The sequence below is a fragment of the Symphalangus syndactylus genome, chromosome 13 (assembly GCF_028878055.3).
Source record: "Symphalangus syndactylus isolate Jambi chromosome 13, NHGRI_mSymSyn1-v2.1_pri, whole genome shotgun sequence".
Lineage (NCBI taxonomy): Eukaryota > Metazoa > Chordata > Mammalia > Primates > Hylobatidae > Symphalangus > Symphalangus syndactylus.
The window spans coordinates 29,817,658-29,836,843 of record NC_072435.2 but is presented as its reverse complement, the minus strand read 5'-3'; the positions used below and the strand labels follow the sequence as shown (position 1 = coordinate 29,836,843).

General features: G+C 48.0%; 1 protein-coding gene across 1 annotated transcript in view; it reads left to right on the top strand.

Annotated features, from left to right (window-relative positions):
* GRIN2D (glutamate ionotropic receptor NMDA type subunit 2D) overlaps positions 1–19,186 on the top strand; it is a 51,411-nt gene that overhangs the window by 28,386 nt on the left and 3,839 nt on the right. The gene's annotated exons all lie outside the window — the stretch shown is intronic.

Here is a 19,186-nt window from a genome sequence, read left to right as displayed (position 1 = left end):
TCAGCCTCTCCGAGTAGCTGGGACTACAGGCGCCCACCACCACGCCCGGCTAATTTTTTGTATTTTTAGAAGAGATGGGGTTTCACCGTGGTCTCGATCTCCTGACCTCGTGATCCGCCCGCCTCGGCCTCCCAAAGTGCTGGGATTACAAGCGTGAGCCACCGCGCCCGCCTTTTCTCCCTTTCATTAAATGATTTGTTTGCCAACACTTGGTTATTGTCAAAATGAATAACTGCCCCTCCCCCTTCCTTGATGTCAGTGGTTTGAGGGGTTTCCTTCTGTCTTTCTAGAGCAGAGCAGGGGAACCGCCTGCATCATTTACAATTTTTTTTTTTTTTTTTTTTTTTTGACGGAGTCTCGCTCTGTCGCCCAGGCTGGAGTGCAGTGGCGCGATCTCGGCTCACTGCAAGCTCCACCTCCCGGGTTCACGCCATTCTCCTGCCTCAGCCTCCCGAGTAGCTGGGACTACAGGCGCCCACCACCACGCCTGGCTAATTTTTTGTATTTTTAGTAGAGACGGGGTTTCACCGTGTTGGCCAGGATGCTCTCGATCTCCTGACCTCGTGATCCGCCCGCCTCGCCCTCCCAAAGTGCTGGGATTACAGACATGAGCCACCGCGCCCAGCCCATTTACAATTTTCTAGTAGCCACACTGAAATTTATTTTATGATTTTTTTTTTTTTTTTTTTGAGATGGAGTCTCATTCTTGCCCAGGCTGGGGTGTAGTGGTGCGATCTTGGCTCACTGCAACCTCAGCCTCCCGGGTTCAAGCAATTCTCCCTCAGCCTCCCGAGTAGCTGGGATTACAAGCATGTGCCACGATGCCTGGCTAATTTATTTTTGTATTTTTTTGTATATATATATATATTTTTTTAGAAGTGTGACTGTCACTTTATTGCTTTCTGTATAATATAGTTTTTTTGTATTGTTAATAGAGATGGGGTTTCACCATATTGGTCAGGCTGGTCTCAAATGCCTGACCTCAGGTGATCCATCTGTCTTGGCCTCCCAAAGTGCTGGGATTATAGGTGTGAGCTACCACACCTGGCCTCAAAATATATTTTATGTACTCCAATAGTTCCAAAATGTTATTTTGATATGCAATCAATATAAAAATTAATAAGATGTTTTATATTTTTATTGGTACTTTTTGGCGGGGGATCCAGTGTATAGTTATCCTCACGGTGCATGTCAATTCGAACTCGGTGTATTTCAAGAGCTCACTAACCACATCTGGCTAGTGGCTGTCATAAGGGACTATAGAGCTAAAATCTCTACAGTATTTTTAAAATCTTTTCTGTTATTTTCTTCCCTCCTTGCCTTCTTCTCTTTCCTTATTCCTTTCTTCTTCTTCCTCCTTCTCTTCTTTCTCTCACTTGTACTTTTTTCCCTTCGTCATCTCTTCCTTTGCTTCCCTTCACCCTGATGTCATTCAGGATCTTCATGCCCTGGATCTAGATGACGTTGGCTCCAACCCCTCTTCCTGAGAATTCTGCAAATTCCTGGGCTTCTCGGGGTCACCCTGGCTTCTAGCTCCTTTTTGCAGGATTTAATTCACTTTCTGGACCATCTCACTGGCCAGAGTGTGTCTTCCCAGTTCCAGCGCCTATTTGCCAGAATTGGAACCCACCCTTCCCTTAATCCTCACACATAAACCCCCACTGGGGGTAAGCGGGGCTGTGGACTGAAGACTGGGAACAGCACTGTCCCATGGAATGAATGCTGCACGCGTTGAAGTGTAATTCTAAGTTTTTAGTGGCCACATAAGAAGAAGCAGGTGGCCGGGCACAGTGGCTCACGCCTGTAATCCCAACACTTTGGGAGGCCGAGGCGGGCAGATCATGAGGTCAGGACTTCAAGACCAGCTTGGCCAACATGGTGAAACCCCGTCTCTACGAAAAATACAAAAATTAGCCCTGCTGTGGTGGTGCGTGCCTGTAATCCCAGCTACTCAGGAGGCTGAGGCAGGAGAATCGTTTGAACCTGGGAGGCGGAGGTTGTAGTGCGCTGTGATCATACCACTGCACTCCAGCCTGGGCGACAGAGTGAGACTCAGTTTCAAAAAAAAAAAATAGAAGAAGAAGCAGGTGAAGCCTGGCTCACGCCTGTAATCCCAGCACTTTGGGAGGCCAAGGCAGGTGGATCGCTTGAGGTCAGGAGTTCGAGACCAGCCTGACCAATATGGTGAAACCCTGTCTCTACTAAAAATACAAAAATTAGCTGGGTGTGGTGGCGGGTGCCTGTAATCCCAGCTACTCCATAGGCTGAGGCGGGAGAATTGCTTGAACCCGGGAGGTGGAGGTTGTAATGAGCTGAGATCGGGCCACTGCACTCCAGCCTGGGTGACAAAACGAGACTTCGTCTCAACAACAACAACAAAAAGTAGGTGAAATTACTTTTTTTTTTTTTTTTTTTTGAGACGGAGTCTCGCTTGTTGCCCAGGCTGGAGTGCAGTGGCGCAATCTCGGCTCACCGCAAGCGCTGCCTCCCGGGTTCACACCATTCTCCTGCCTCAGCCTATGGAGTAGCTGGGACTACAGGCACCCGCAACCACGCCCGGCTAATTTTTTCTATTTTTAGTAGAGACGGGGTTTCACCGTGTTAGCCATGACAGTCTCCATCTCCTGATCTCGTGATCCGCCTGCCTCGGCCTCCCAAAGTGCTGGGATTATAGGCGTGAGCCACCGCGCCTGGCTGGAAATTACTTTTAATAATATATTTTACCTATGTCCAAAATATTATTTTGACACATAATCAGTATAAACATGGTTGAGACCATTTACATAATTTTTTTTCCCACATGCTGTCTTTGAAATCAGTGGCATTTTACACTCACAGCACATCTTGGTTCAGAGTGACCACATTTCAAGTGATCCACAGCCCTAGTGGCGTGTCACTGCCACACTGGACCGCCCAGGTCGACATCACCCAAACGCAAAAAGTTTCCTAGTCAACATAATGAACAGAAAACATAAAGGGCGCTAGCCGCCCCCCAGGACCCTGGGACTTTTTCCCTTCCTTACTCACCCAGAGTATTCTCCCCAGCCAGCCTGCCCTGCTGACTCATCTCTCCCCCTTCTCCCTTCTTCCGTTTTCTTCCTCCCCAGCCCTTCCCTCCAGGAAGGACCCTGAGAATTCCAGATTTTCTCTCTCTCTCTCTCTCTCTCTCTCTCTCTCTCTCGCAAAGCAGGGTGCCTTTCCAGGCTGCCACCTCCCACCGCTGCTTCACTTGCGCCTTCCTCAGAAGAAAGGGATGGCTGCAAACAGAATCACTTTCCTCTTTTACCCCTTCAGGGATACCTCACACTGCCAGCCTGCTCAGTCCTTGCAGTCGGAGAGCAAGAATTCAGAGCCTCTCGGTGGGCAGGGGAGGGGGAATCCCATTTTCTTTCTTTCTTTCTTTTTTTTTTTTTTTTTTTTTTGAGATGGAGTCTCACTCTGTCGCCCAGGCTGGAGTGCAGTGATGCATGCAATCTTGACTCACTGCAACCTCCGCTACCCGGGTTCAAGCAATTCTCCTGCCTCAGCCTCCCGAGTATCTGGGATTACAGGCATATACCATCATCCCCGGCTAATTTTTGTATTTTTAGTAGACGTGTGATTTCATTATGTTGGCCAGGCTGGTCTTGAACTCCTAACCTTAAGTGATCCACCTGCTTCGGCCTCCCAAAGTGCTGGGATTACAGGCGTGAGCCATCGTATCCAGCCTATGCCACTTTCCGAATCTACTTGGTTCCCAAGTTTTGGATAGCAAGCGGTGAGAATGTGACTAGCAAGAGAGACCAGCCCCATCTCTCAAAATGAACCTAAATCTGTCTCCGCCTTGAGTTCAGAGAAAGCAGGATACCTGTATTTTTTTTCCCCATACAAATGTCAGCCACATCACCAGCCTTTAATAAGTAAAAATAGCTGAGGCCTCATCCCATGTCTTTTTATAGATATTTTTCATCTTTTTTTATTGAGATATATACATAGATACAGTGAGGTACAGTGAGGTACAAAAAGCATGCAACTCATTATTTATACATTCATAGACATCCATGTGACCAGGTCCAGATTAAGGTATGGTGAATTTCCCAGCTTCTCATAAAGTTTCCCTGCCCCTGCAGTCACCATAGAATGTCACATAATTAGTTTTGCCTGATTTTGAACATCCTCTAAACAGAATCAAACAGTGCATATAATACCTTTCTGTCTGGCTTATTTTCCTCAGTGTTATCACCAGATTGTTCCTTCACTGCTGAATGCCGTTGAGTATACCATTATATAAATGTACCATAATTCTTTCATTTTACTGCTGGTGGACATTCAGGTTATTGCCAGTATTTGGCCATTATGAATATTCCTTTTTTTCTTTTTCTTTTTTTTTTTTTTTTTTTTTTTTTTGAGACGGAGTCTTGCTCTGTCTCCCAGGCGGGAGTGCAATGGCGCGATCTCGGCTCACTGCAAGCTCCGCCTCCCGGGTTCATGCCATTCTCCTGCCTCAGCCTCCCGAGTAGCTGGGACTACAGGCGCCTGCCAACACGTCCGGCTAATTTTTTGTATTTTTAGTAGAGATGGGGTTTCACTGTGTTAGCCAGGATGGTCTCGATCTCCTGACCTCGTGATCCGCCCGCCTCGGCCTCCCAAAGTGCTGGGATTACAGGCTTGAGCCACCGCGCCTGGCCTTCTTTTTTTTTTTTTTCGAGACACAGTCTCTCTCTGTCGCCTAGGCTGGAGTGCAGTGGCACTATCTTGGCTCACTGCAAGCTCCGCCTCCCGGGTTCGAGCGATTCTCCTGCCTCAGCCTCCCAAGTAGCTGGGATTACAGGCGCCTGCCACCATGCCCAGCTGATTTTTGTATTTTTAGTAGAGATAGGGTTTCACCATGTTGGCCAGACTGGCCTCAAACTCCTGACCTCAGGTGATCCAACCGCCTTGGCCTCCCAAAGAGCTGGGATTACAGGCGTGAGCCACCATGCCTAGCTGAATATTCCCTTTTTTAAGCATGTTTAATTGCCTTTATTTATTTATTTATTTATTTATTTATTGAGACAGAGTTTTGCTCTGTGTTGCCCAGACTGGAGTCCAGTGGTGCAATCTCTGCTCACTGCAACCTACACCTCCCAGGTTCAGGTGATTCTCCTGCCTCAGTCTCCTGAGCAGGTGGGATTACCGGCACACACCACCATGCCCAGCTAATTTCTGTATTTTTAGTAAAGATGGGGTTTCACCAGGTTGGCCAGGCTGGTCTCAATTTCCTGACTTCAAGTGATCCGCCCACCTCGGACTCCCAAAGTGCTCAGATTACAGGCATGAGCCACCACACCCTGGCCCATTATGAATATTCTACTATGAACATTTTTGTACAAGTGTTTGGGGGACATACACATTCCTTTTCCTTGGTTGTATTCCCATGGGTGGAACTACCAGGTCATAGGGAGAGTATGCTTAGCTATAACAGATACTGTCAGACATCTTCCAAAATGGTTGGGCGTGGTGGCTCACGCCTGTAATCCCAGACTTTGGGAGGCTGAGCAGGCAGGTCACTTGAGGTCAGGAGCTCGAGACCAGCCTGGCCAACATGGCGAAACCCTGTCTCTACAAAAAAATACAAAAATTAGCCAGGTGTGCTGGCAGGCGCCTGTAATCCCAGCTACTCAGGAGGCTGAGGTAGGAGAATTGCTTGAGCCCCGGAGGCAGAGGTCGCAGTGAGCCAAGACCACACCACTGCACTCCAGCCTGGGTGACAGAGTGAGACTCCCTCTCAAAACAACAAAACAAAACAACAACAACAAAAATCCAAAGTGGTTGTACCAATTTACACTCTCATCAGCAATGCAAGAGAGTTCTACTTGTTCCATATCCTTGCCTCCTTGCCAGGGCTTGGGATCATTCCTATATCTTTTTTTTTTTCTCTTTTTTTGAGACGGAGTCTCGCTCTATTGTCCAGGCTGGAGTACAGTGGCACGATCTTGGCTCACTACAACGTCCGCCTCCCAGGTTCAAGCAATTCTCTTTCTCAGCCTCCCGAGTAGCTGGGATTACAGGCATCCACCACGACGCCTGGGTAATTTTTGTATTTTTAGTAGAGATGGGGTTTCACCATCTTGGCCAGGCTGGTCTTGAACTCTTGACCTTGTGATCCACCCATCTCGGCCTCCCAAAGTGCTGGGATTACAGGCGTGAGCCACCCTCCTTGGTCCATTCCTGTATCTTTTTAATTTACTTTGATGTTTATTATATATCAAGTCCTGTTCTAACTAATTTAAGTTCACAGTTTGCAAAAAATTAATCAAATCAAATCAATGTTTTGATTCATAGTCCTGGAGGCTAGGCGTCCTCTTGGCTCCTTCAGAGGGCTGTGAGGGAAGGATCTGTCCAGGCCTCTCTCTCCTTGGCTCTTGCCTCTTGATCCCTGTATCTCTTCCCATCATCTTCCCTCTGTTTGTGTCTCTGTGGCCAAAGTTCTTTTTTTTTTTTTTTTTTTTTTGAGATGGAGTGTTGCTCAGGCTGGAGTGCAGTGACATGATCTCGGCTCACTGCAACCTCTGTCCTCCAGGTTCAAGTGATTCTCCTGCCTCAGCCTCCTTAGCAGCTGGTATTATAGGCATCTGCCACCACGCCTGGCTAATTTTTGTATTTTTAGCAGAGATGGGTTTTTACCATGTTGGCCAGGCTGGTCTTGAACTCCTGACCTCAGGTAATATACCCACCTCGGCCTCCCAAAGTGCTGGGATTACAGGTGTAAACCACTGAACCCAGCCAAGTTCCCCCCCACCGCTTTTTTGTTGTTGTTGTTAATTGAGATGGACTTTCACTCTCGTTGCCCCTACTGGAGTGCAATGGCACAACCTCGGCTCACTGCAACCTCCACCTCCCGGGTTCCAGTGATTCTCCTACCTCAGCCTCCCTCCTGTAGCTGAGATTACAGGCGTGTGCCACCAAGCCCCGCTAATTTTAGTATTTTTAGTAGAGATGGAGTTTCACCATATTGCTCAGGCTGGTCTCAAACTCCCGTCCTCAGGTGATCTGCCTGCCACAGCCTCCCAAAGTGCTTGGATTACAGGCGTGAGCCACTGTGCCCGGCCCAGGTTCCCCTTTTTATAAGGACACTAGTCATACTGGATTAGAACCCACCTTAATGATCTCATTTTAACTGGATTCCCGCTGTAGAGGCCCTATCTACAAATAAGGTCGCATTCTGAAGTACTGGGGGCTAGGACTTCAATATGTGAATTTGGGGAGGGAACACAACTAAACCCTTAAGACCTCATAAAAAATCTTAGGTGGGTATTATTGGAAACATGAGGAACAGCAAGCTTCTTACATCTGCTAAGTGGCAAAACTAGGACTGGAACCCTGGCAGCCCAGTTCTACAGCCCAGGTTCTCACCACTAGGCTATATTGCCTCACATGTGCACTGAGCAACCCCGAATCACTCCTTTTGTCCCCCTCCCTGGAAGCTTCATGATTCACAAAGGACACCCCTGTGTTTCTCATTGTCACCTCTTGCTCTGATTTCCTGCTTCTGCTGAATTCTTTTTCCCCAGTATCCCTTGTTACTTTTTTTTTTTCTAATTTTTAGTTCTATATTTATCAGAGTTCTCCATCCACATAGTTTGGAGAATCAAATACAAGAATTTCAGTTTAGTTTAGTTTGGTTTTGGAGTCAAGTTTGCACTCTGTCACCCAGGCTGGAGTGCAGTGGCACAATCATAGCTCATTGCAGCCTCAGGCTCCTGGGCTCAAGTGATCCTCCCGCCTCAGCCCCCCAAGCAGCTGGGACTACAGGTGTGCACCCCCACATCTGATTAATTTTATTTATTTTTTTGAGATGGAGTCTTGCTTTGTCACCCAGGCTGGAGTGTAGTGACGTGATCTTGGCTCACTGCAACCTCCGCCTCCTGGGTTCAAGCGATTCTCCTGCCTCAGCCTCTCGAGTAGCTGGGATTACAGAAGCCTGCCACCACGCCCAGCTAACTTTTGTATTTTCAATAGAAACAGTGTTTCGCCATGTTGGCCAGGCTGGTCTCGAACTCCTGACCTTAGGTAATCTGCCCACCTCAGCCTCCCAAAGTGCTGGGATTACAGGCATGAGCCACCAGGCCCGGCCTAATTTTAATTTTTTAATTTGTGTGTGTGTGTGTGTGTGTGTGTGTGTGTGTGTAGAGATGGGGTTCTCACTATGTTGCTTAGGCTGGTCTTGAACTCCTGGGCTCAAGTGATCCTCCTGCCTCAGCCTCCCAAAGCACCAGGATTACGGGCACGAGCCACCGTGCCTGGCAAGAATTTTATCTTTAAGGAAAAAAATGGCACCCTCCATTTCTCTCACCCCAGAGGAATCTACTTTCACCTCGTTTATTGCATCATTTTGCGATTTATCTCCCTATCTCTAAATACCATGTTTGTATGACTACCTCTTGATTTTTCAATTTTAGGCATTTTTCCATCTGCTTCTCACTATGGAAGACATACTCATACTCTTATTTAAATCAATTCAGCCTCCCACATTGTGACTCTGACAGATGAATATTCAGTGTTTACATGTTATGACTATGTAAATGCTCTCACAGCTGCCACAGTAGTAAACCGTGATTACTTTCCTCTCCTACACAATTCTTTGTTTTTCTTTCTTTTTTTTTCCTGAGACAGGGTCTCACTATGTCGCCCAGGCTGGAGTGCAGTGGCGTGACCTTGGCTCACTGCAATCTCCGCCTCCCAGGTTCAAGTGATTCTCCTGCTTCAGCCTCCCGATTAGCTGGGACTACAGGCATGCGCCACTGTGCCTGGCTAATTTTGGTATTTTTAGTAGAGGTGGGGTTTCACCATGTTGGCCAGGCTGGTCTCAAACTCCTGACCTCAAGTGATCGGCCTGCCTTAGCCTCCCAAAGTGCTGGGATTACAGGCTTGAGCCACAGCTCCCAGCCGATATGGGGTTTCACCATGTTGGCCAGGCTGGTCTCAAACTCCTGAAATCAAGGGATCTGCCCACCTCAGCCACCCAAAGTGTTGGGATTACAGGTGTGAGCCACCATGCCTGGTCTATTTTTCTTGAGGTTAGTAACTGTCTTTTTTCTTTCTTTTTTCAGTTGCTTCATGGCTGACTTTTCTTTGTGGTTAACTAATTCAAACCCAAATTATCTGTTTACTGTCTAAATCTCTTCTTAGTATGTCAGAAGTATCTTAATATACTTAATATGTTAGAAGTATCAGATACTCTGTTAATTTCTTTTTTCTTTTCTTCTTTTCTGAGACAGGGTCTCTCTCTGTCACTCAGGCTGGAGCACAGTGGCACGATCTCGGCTCACTACAGCCTCTGCCTCCTGGGTTCAAGCGATTCTCATGCCTCAGCCTCCCAAATAGCTGGGATTACATTCGTGCACCACTACGCCCAGCTAATTTTTGTATTTTTTGTAGAGTGGGGTTTCGCCATATTGAACAGGTTGGTCTCAAATTCCTGGCCTCAAGTGATCTGCCCACCCCAGCCTCCCAAGTGCTGGGATTACAGGTGTGAGCCACTGTGCCTGGCCTTGTCAATTTCATCTTATTGAAGAAGTTGCTCTTGTGGCCTTCTGGCCTGCTTCAGCCTGGGGCATAGCCGCCATCTCGGGATCACCTTTCACCTTCATCCCTTCATCTCTGGTTTGGATCCTGTTGTAGCACAAATTCTAACTCTTTCTGGGTTTTGCTTCCTTGTTCTTTTGAGCTTCCTGACAGAGGCACATAGCGGGTATATTTTTGGAGACATTGCAAATCTGAAAAGTCTTTTTTCTGTCCTTGTACTTGATGGACAGTCCGGCTGGGTATAGAATTCTGGATTAGAGCTCATTTTCCTTCAGAATTTGGAAGAGTCACTCTATTGTTTTCTAATATCCAGTGCTACTGTAGAGAAATCCAAGATCATTCTGATTCCTATGCCTTTGTATGTAACCTGTTGTTTCTTTTCCTTGTCCTTAGTGGACTGACATTTATCAGTGACATGCCTTGATCTGTTTCCCTTTTTTTTTCTTTTTTTTTTTTTGAGATGGAGTTTCACTCTTGTTGCCCAGGCTGGAGTGCAATGGCATGATCTCGGCTCACTGCAACCTCCACCTCCCAGGTACAAGCAATTCTCCCGTCTCAGCCTCCCAAGTAGCTCTGATTACAGGCATGTGGCACCATGCCCAGCTAATTTCTTTGTATTTAGTAGAGACGGGGTTTCACCATGTTAGGCTGGTTGCAAACTTCTGACCTCAGGTGATCCACCTGCCCCAGCCTCTCAAAGTGCTGGGATTATAGGTGTGTGCCACCACACCCGGCCTGTTTTCCTTTCTTTTATCTTATCTTTTCTTTTCTTTCTTTTTTTTTTTTTGAGACAGAGTCTTACTCTGTCACTAGGCTGGAGTGCAGTGGCGTGATCTTGGCTCACTGCAACCTCTGCCTCCCGGGTTCAAGCCATTCTCCTGCCTCAGCCTCCCGAGCAGCTGGGACTACAGGCGCCCACCACCACGCCCAGCTAATTTTTGTATTTTTAGTAGAGATGGGGTTTCACCGTATTGGCCAGGATGCTCTCCATCTCCTAACCTTGTGATCTGCCCGCCTTGGCCTCCCAAACTGCTGGGATTACAGGCGTGAGCCACCACGCCTAATTAAAATTTAGGCCAGGTGCAATGGTTCACACCTGTAATCCCAGCACTTTGGGAGGACGAGGAGGGCGGATTGCCTGAGGTCAGGAGTTCGAGACCAGCCTGACCAACATGGTGAAACCCCATCTCTAGTAAAAATACAAAAATTAGCCGGGCATGATGGCAGGCATCTGTAATCCTAGCTACTCGGGAGGCTGAGGCAGAATCGCTTGAACCCAGGAGGTGGAGGTTGCAGTAAGCTGAGACCAGGACATTGCACTCCAGCCTGAGCAACAATAGCAAAACTCTATCTCAAAAAAATAAAATAAAATAAAACATAAATAAATAAAATTTAAATGCAAATAGCCATATGTGGTGAGCTAGTGGTTGCCATAGAAGACAGCACTAGAAAATTCCATCTTTACAGTGAGGCACAAGGGAGAGGCAGCTCCCAGGGTTCTGGCCGGCTCGCAGGCCAAACGTGGGCTCACCCTACCACTTTGGGCAAGCAACCCCACAGAGGGAGAAAGGAAATGCATGTCCTAAAAGGAAATAGAGGGCCAGTTCTTGGTGCCCTTTCCATGAGAGATGCCCAATTTCTTACTCACTCAAGAGGGGCAAAAAAGGAAATATCGAGGCCCCTTTCTGTAATGTAAGCATTTTTTTTTTATTTCTTTTGGATCAATTAAAATATGGATGCATTCACACTCACACATTCCAAACTAACAGTACACACTGTTCTCATCTTTCCTCTTTCCACGGAGAAAGCCCTTTTGGCATCTTTTCTGTGTTAAAGGAATCCTACCTCTCAGCTCCAGTGTCTGGGCCATGGAAGGCCTCCCTTGGACCAGTCTGAATTTACTCATTTGGCCACTTCTTTTTTTTTTTTTTTTTTTTTTTTTGAGACGGAGTCTTGCTCTGTCGCCCAGGCTGGAGTGCAGTGGCGCAATCTCGGCTCACTGCAAGCTCTGCCTCCTGGGTTCACACCATTCTCCTGCCTCAGCTTCCCGAGTAGCTGGGACTACAGGCGCCCGCCACCATGCCCGGCTAATTTTTTGTATTTTTTTAGTGGAGATGGGGTTTCACCGTGTTAGCCAGGATAGTTTAGCAATCCTGACCTCGTGATCAGCCCGCCTCCGCCTCCCAAAGTGTTGGGATTACAGGCGCGAGCCACCGCGCCCGGTGGCCACTTCTTTTATTTTCTTTTGAGATGCAGTCTCGCTGTGTCACCCAGGCTGGAGTGCAGTGGTGTGATCTCAGCTCACTGCAACCTCCACCTCCTGGGTTCAAGCAATTCTCCTGCCTCAGCCTCCCAAGTAGCTGGAACTACAGGCACACGCAACCACGCCCAGCTAGTTCTTTTTTAGTAGGATGGGGTTTCACCATGTTGGCCAGGCTGGTCTTGAACTTCTGACCTCAGGTGATCCGCCCACCTCAGTCTCCCAAAGTGTTCTTGGGATTACAGGCGTGAGCCACCGTGCCTGGCCCACTTCTTTTCTTTTCTAACTTCGTTTTTAAAAATTTTTAATTGTATTTTTTTTGTACAGATGGTGTCACTATGTTGCCCAGGCTGGTCTCAAACTCCTGGCCTCAACCGATCCTCCCACCTTGGCCCCCCAAAGTGACTGGATGACAGGCTTGAGTGACCACACCCTACCTGAACTTCTTTTGTTAAATTTATTCCTAAATATTTTATTTTATTTTTATTTTTTTGCCAGTCTCAAACTCCTGACCCCAAGGGATCTGCTGGCCTCGGCCTCCCAAAGTGCTGGGATTATAGGCATGAGCCACCGCACCCGGCCTGGAATTGTTTTAATTTCATTTTAATTGTTCATTGCTAGTATATAGGAATATAATTTATTTCATATATTTTGTAATTTATTTCGTATATTGATCTTGTATCATGAACCTTGTTGAACTTCTATTAGCCGTAATAATTTTTATTGTGGATCCTTTGGGATTTTTCTATATACAATTCTATTAATTTGCTAGGGCAGCCATAACAAAATACCATAGACTGAGTGGCTTACACAACAGAAATGTATCGCCCCACAGTTGTAGAGGCTAGAAGGTCAAAATCAAGGTGTCAGCAGTGATGGCTCCTTTTGAGGGCTGTGGGAGGACCTGTTCAGACCTTCCTCCTTGGCTTGTAAAAAGCTGCCTTCTTCCTCTGTCTCTTCACCTTGTCTTCCTTTTAAGTGTCCATTCAACCACTTTTTTTTTTTTTTTTTTTGGAGATGGAGTCTTGCTCTCGCTCTGTTGCCCGGGCACCATCTCAGCTCACTGCAACCTCCGCCTCCCAGGTTTAAACAATTCTCCTGCCTCAGCCTCCCAAGTAGCTGAGATTACAGGCATGTGCCACCACACCTGATTAATTTTTGTATTTTTAGTCGCAACGGGGTTTCACCATGTTGGCCAGGCTGGTCATGAACTTCTGACCTCAGGTGATCCGCTCGAGGTTCAAGCAATTCTCCTGCCTCAGCCTCCCGAGTAGTTGAGATTACAGGCACGTGCCATCACACCTGGCTAATTTTTGTATTTTTAGTAGAGGTGGGGTTTCCCTATGTTGGCCAAGCTTGTTATGAACTCCTGACCTCAGGAGATCTGCCCCTGGAGGCCTCCCAAAGTGCCGGGATTAGAAGCGCGAACCACCACGCCTAGCCGTTCAGCCATTTCTTATTAAGCACCTAGTGTGTGCTAGGCACTGTTCGAGACCCTGTGGATACAGTGGTGAATCAGATGGGCAAAGTCCCTGCCTCATGGAACTTAAATTCCAGTGAAGGGAGACGTAAATGCATGGAATAAATGAGAATATTCTATAGTGCATTCCAAGGGGATACGTGCTATGGGTAAAAATAGGGCAGGGTGAATGCATTTGGAAAACTGGGGCGGGAGACTGGAGGTTGCAGTATCAAATAGGGTGCTCAGGAAGGTGTCTTTGGAGCAAACACCTGACAGAGGTTGTAACTGCCCAGTGGGTTCACCTTGCCCACTGCCTAGACAGAGTCGATTTATCAAGACGGGGGGTCTGCAATGGAGAAAGTAATTCACGCAGAGCTGGCTGTCTGGGAGACCGGAGTTTTATTATTACTTGAATCAGGCTGCCTGAGCATCCCCCTTTAAAAGATAATTTGGCGGGTAGGGGCTTGGGAAGTGGGGAGTGCTGATTGGTCAGGTTGGAGATGGAATCACAGGGGTTGGAAGTGAGGTTTTCTTGCTGTCTTCTGTTCTGGGTGGGATGGCAGAACTCTGTTGAGCCAGACGACAGCCTGGGTGGTGTCAGCTGATCCATCCAGTGCAGGGTCTGCAAACTATCTCAAGCACTCATCTTAGGTTTTACCATAGTGATGTTATCCCTAGGAGCAATCGGGGGAGCCAGAGGCTGCATGACCCTTAAACTTAATTTCTAATCTTGTAGCTAATTTGTTAGTCTTGCAAAGGTAGACTGGTCCCCAGGCAAGAAGGGGGTCTTTTTAGGAAAGGGCTATTATCGATTTTGTTTCAGAGTCAAACTGTGAACTAAATTCCTTCCCAAAGTTAGTTTGGCCTATGCCCAGGAATAAGCAAGGACAACTTAAGGGTTAGAAGCAAGATGGCGTCGGTCAGGCAAAGGCAGTTTCAAGGTGAGAGAGTGAGTCAGGCAGCTATCTAGGAGAAGAATGTTCCAGCAGGCAGAACAGCCAGTGCAAAGGCCCCGGGGCAGGAGCGAGCTGGAGAGGTCCAGGTGCATCTCCCAGGCCAGAGTGAGGGGGGCTTGGGAGATGACGGCAGATGGGTAAGGAGGGATGGGGGGTGTCAGGTGGCACAGGGCCTCTAAACTAAAGGTGATCCAAGTCACTCTGAGTGACGAGCGGAGCCAAGGGGGGGTGGTGAGCTGAAAAGGTACAGCACTGACTCAAATGTTAAGATCCCTCTGGTGACAGAGTGGGAACAAACAAGAAAGAAAGGATGGATGCAGGGAATTTTAATTTTTCCCAATCCTACACTCAAAAAAAGGCTGTAGGAAATGGCTGAGGTCTTTTTGTTTTGTTTTGTTTTTGAGACAGGGTCTCCCTCTGTCACCCAGGCTGGAGTACATGGCACAATCATAGCTCACTGCAACCTCATCCTCCTACCCTCAAGCAATCCTCCCACCTCAGCCTCCCAAGTAGCTGAGACGACAGGCATGCACCACCCAACCCAGCTAATTTTTAAAGTTTTTGTAGAGACGGGGTCTCCCTTTGTTGCCCAAGCTGGTCTCGAACACTTGGACCCAAGCAGTCCTCCTGCCTCAGCCTCCAAAAGTGCTGGGATGACAGGCATGAGCTAGGGCCCCTGGAATGGCTGAGTTTTAATAGATATTTAGGGACCATGAGGGGGTGGTGTTGCGAGAGGGGAAGGAGACAGTATATCCCAGAAAAGCTGAGCAAACAATTGAAAGTGAATGCTGTTAGAGCTCCTCTTTCTGAAATCTCTCAAATATTTCCACCACTGAAAGCCTTGACTTTTAGCTTTCTCCAAAATGCAACTTGAGTCTCTCCTTCCACTCCCGCTTGTCCTCTAAGGACCCCTGGAGACACTCCTTCCATCTTATCCCAGTCCCAGCCCCTCCATCCCTCCCTTTCAGCCTAACTCTAGAAACTCCATTCTTCCCACTTAAACATCAATAGCACTTCACCTTTCACCCCCAAGGGCATCTTCCTAAACAAAGAGAAGCGTAGGGAAAAATTACAGTTTGCCTACAAGGCAGAAGTGCCTGCAGGCAGTGGTGGTATTCTTCTCGCCTATACTTACGTTTCCAGATGTCATATGGGAACTCCCTGTTAGGATCTATATAAAATTAATTCAAACCCCAGTCTCCAACAGTGGAATGATGAATGTCCTCCCCAGGTTTCTGCTAATTCTCCGGAGCTTCACATTCTCCACCCCCGACTCTTTGCTTCAGCTCGAGAGACATTCAGTTTGGGGAATCCACTTCCTGTCTGTTTCCCCACTTAGCATGTATGGACTAATTCAGTCCTTTTCCCTAATTTCCACGCAAACAACCACACACATACAGCATTTATATGTGAGCCTGTGAGTGTGTGGACAGGGTTTTTCTGAAGGTTTGGGGACACAGGAGGACTTAAATCAACAGACAGGCTGACCACTCAAAACTAGAGGTTAAGTATTCTTCTGTGGGAGATCCTTTGGCGTCTCTTCAACTCAGCATCCAGCCGCTTTTTTTTTTTTTTTTTTTTTTTTTTTTGAGACGGAGTCTTGCTCTGTCGCCCAGGCTGGAGTGCAGTGGCGCAATCTCGGCTCACTGCAAGCTCCGCCTCCCGGGTTCACGCCATTCTCCTGCCTCAGCCTCTCCGAGCAGCTGGGACTACAGGCGCCCGCCACCACGCCCGGCTAATTTTTTGTATTTTTAGTAGAGACGGGGTTTCACCGTGGTCTCGATCTCCTGACCTCGTGATCCGCCCGCCTCGGCCTCCCAAAGTGCTAGGATTACAGGCTTGAGCCACCGCGCCCAGCCTTTTTTTTTTTTTTTTGAGACGGAGTCTCGCTCTGTCGCCCAGGCTGGAGTGCAGTGGTGCGATCTCGGCTCACTGCAACCTCTGCCTCCTGGGTTCAAACGATTCTCTTGCCTCAGCCTCCTGAGTAGCTGGGACTACAGGCGCCTGCCACTACGTCCGGCTAATTTTTTGTATTTTTAGTAGAGACAGGGTTTCACCGTGTTAGCCAGGATGGTCTCAATCCCCTGACCTTGTGATCCGCCCACCTCGGCCGCCCAAAGTGCTGGGATTACAGGCATGAGCCACCGCGCCTGGCCTAATTTTTGTATTTTTAATAGAGACGGGGTTTCGCCATGTTAGCCAGGCTGGTGTCGAACTCCTGACCTCATGTGATCTGCCCGCCTCGGCCTCCCAAAGTGCTGGGATTACAGGCATGAGTCACTGCGCCTGGCCAATATGAACTCATATTCTATATAGGATTCTGGGAGTCATTTTTTTTGTTCGTTTGTTTTGTTTTTAGAGACAGGGTATCCCTCTGTCACCCAGGCTGGGGTGCAGTGGTGTCATCATAGCTCACTGCAGCTTCAAACTCCTGGGCTGAAGGGATCCTCCTGCCTCAGCCTCCTGAGTAGCTGGGAATATAGGTGCATCACCATACCTGGCTAATTTTTTTTTTTATAGAGGCAGGATATCACTACGTGGCCCAGGCTGGTCTCAAACTCCTGGGCTCAGGCAATCCTCCTGCCTTGGCCTCCCAAAGTGTTGGGATTAACAGGCATAAGCCATCATGCCCAGCCTAACTTTTTAAAAAATACACCCCATAAGGTCAGGTGTGAACACTCACGCCTGTAATCCCAGCATTTTGGGAGGCTGAGGCAGGAGGATTGCTTGAGCCCAGGGGTTTGAGACCAGCCTGGGAAACAGAGTGAGACCCCATCTCTAAAAATAAATAAATAAATAAATATATATACATATTTTAAAAATATATAAAATACACCCCATACATCCTTACCTGTCAGATCATAAGCATTTATCTGATACAACAGAAGAGTTACACAGTATTCCTCTGTGTGGATTCATTTATTCATTCATTCATTTATTCTGCAAATATCTATCAACCCCATCCTACATGCCAGGAATTATGCCCCAGCCACAGATGAGAATGAGACCAACTGGGACCCTGGGGGTCTTGCAGTCTCATGGGGAAGGTTGAGATTAATCAAACAACCACAGAAATAAATGTAAAATGACAGCAGTTATAAATGAGAGTGATAGCAGCATGTGCCGTAACAAATGCATCCATGAGAACTAACTCCACAGCCCTGCCCCTCTTCCCACCAAGTCTTAGAAATCAGGGCCTAGGCTGGGCACGGTGGCTCGTGCCTATAATCCCAGCACCTTGGGGGAAACCCACTTTGGGAGGCCAAGGTGGGCCCATAACCTGAGGTTGGAAGTTTGAGACCAGCCTGACCAACATGGAGAAACCCCATCTCCACTAAAAGTACAGAATTAGCCAGGCATGGTGGCGCATGCCTGTAATCCCAGCTACTCTGGAGGCTGAGACAGGAGAATCGTTTGATCCGGGGAGGCGGAGGTTGTGGTGAGCCCAGATCGCACCATTGCACTCCAGCCTGGGCAGGGCCTAGGCCAGGTGTGGTGGCTCACGCCTGTAATCCCAGCATTTTGGGAGGCCGAGGCGGGTGGATCAACTGAGGTTAGGAGTTCAAGACCAGCCTGGCCAACATGGTGAAACCCCGTCTCTACTAAAAATACAAAATGAGCCATGTGTGGTGGTGCATGCCTATAATCCCAGCTACTTGGGTGGCTGAGGCAGGAGAATCGCTTGAACCTGGGAGGTGGAGGTTGCAGTGAGCCGAGATCACGCCTCTGCACTCCAGCCTGGGGGACAAGAGCGAAACTCAGTCTCAAGAAAAAAAAAAGGAAAGAAAGAAATCAGGGCCTGGTGGGAGAACCCAAGCAAGTTAAGGTATGTGTCTAGGTCTGTGTTTCCCCATCTGAAAAGAATGGTTATCTCCCTACAGGCTCACACCTGTAGTCCCAGTACTTTGGGTGGCCAAGGCGGGAAGATCACTTGAGCCCAGGAGTTAGAGCCCAGCCTGGGCAACATGGAGAAACCCTATTTCTACAAAAAATACAAAAATTAGCCAGGTGTGGTGATGTGTGCCTGTAGTCCCAGCTACTCAGGAGGCTGAGGCAGGAGGATCAGTTGAACCGAAGAGGTGAAGGTTGCAGTGAGCTATGATGGTGCCACTGCATTCCAGCTTGGGCAACATAGTGAGACCTTGTCTCAGGAAAAAAAAAAAAAAGTTCTTAGACTAGATAGAACAATGCCTGGCACAATATAAGTGATCATTCCCTCGCATTTTTTTTCCCATTTCCCCTTCTAAGCCTCAGTCCTCCTCTTTATTTGTTTTGAGATGGCATCTCTCTCTGTCACCCAGGCTGGAGTGCAGTGGCTCAATTTTGGCTCACAGCAACCTCTGCCTCCCAGGTTCAAGCAATTCTCCTGCCTTAACCTCCTGAGTAGCTGGGATTACAGGTGCCTGCCACCACACCTGGCTAATTTTTGTATTTTCAGTAGAGATGGGGTTTCACCATGTTGGCCAGACTGGTCTGGAACTCCTGAGCTCACAGGTGATCTGCCTGCCTCGGCCTCCCAAAGTGCTGGGATTACAGCCATGAGCTACCATGGCCAGTCTCAATCCTCTTTTTTAAAATGCAAGAGTAAGGCCGGGCGCGGTGGCTCAAGCCTGTAATCCCAGCACTTTGGGAGGCCGAGGCGGGCGGATCACGAGGTCAGGAGATCGAGACCATCCTGGCTAACACAGTGAAACCTCGTCTCTACTAAAAATACAAAAAATTAGCCGGGCGTGTTGGCGGGTGCCTGTAGTCCCAGCTACTTGGGAGGCTGAGGCAGGAGAATGGCGTGAACCCGGGAGGCGGAGCTTGCAGTGAGCCGAGATCATGCCTCTGCACTCCAGCCTAGGGGACAGAGAAAGACTCCGTCTCAAAAAAAAAAAAAAAAAAAAAAAAAAAGGCAAGAGTAAATGGACTCTTTGGAGGGCGATGGTGAGGAGTAAAGGAATAACTATTTCATTAACA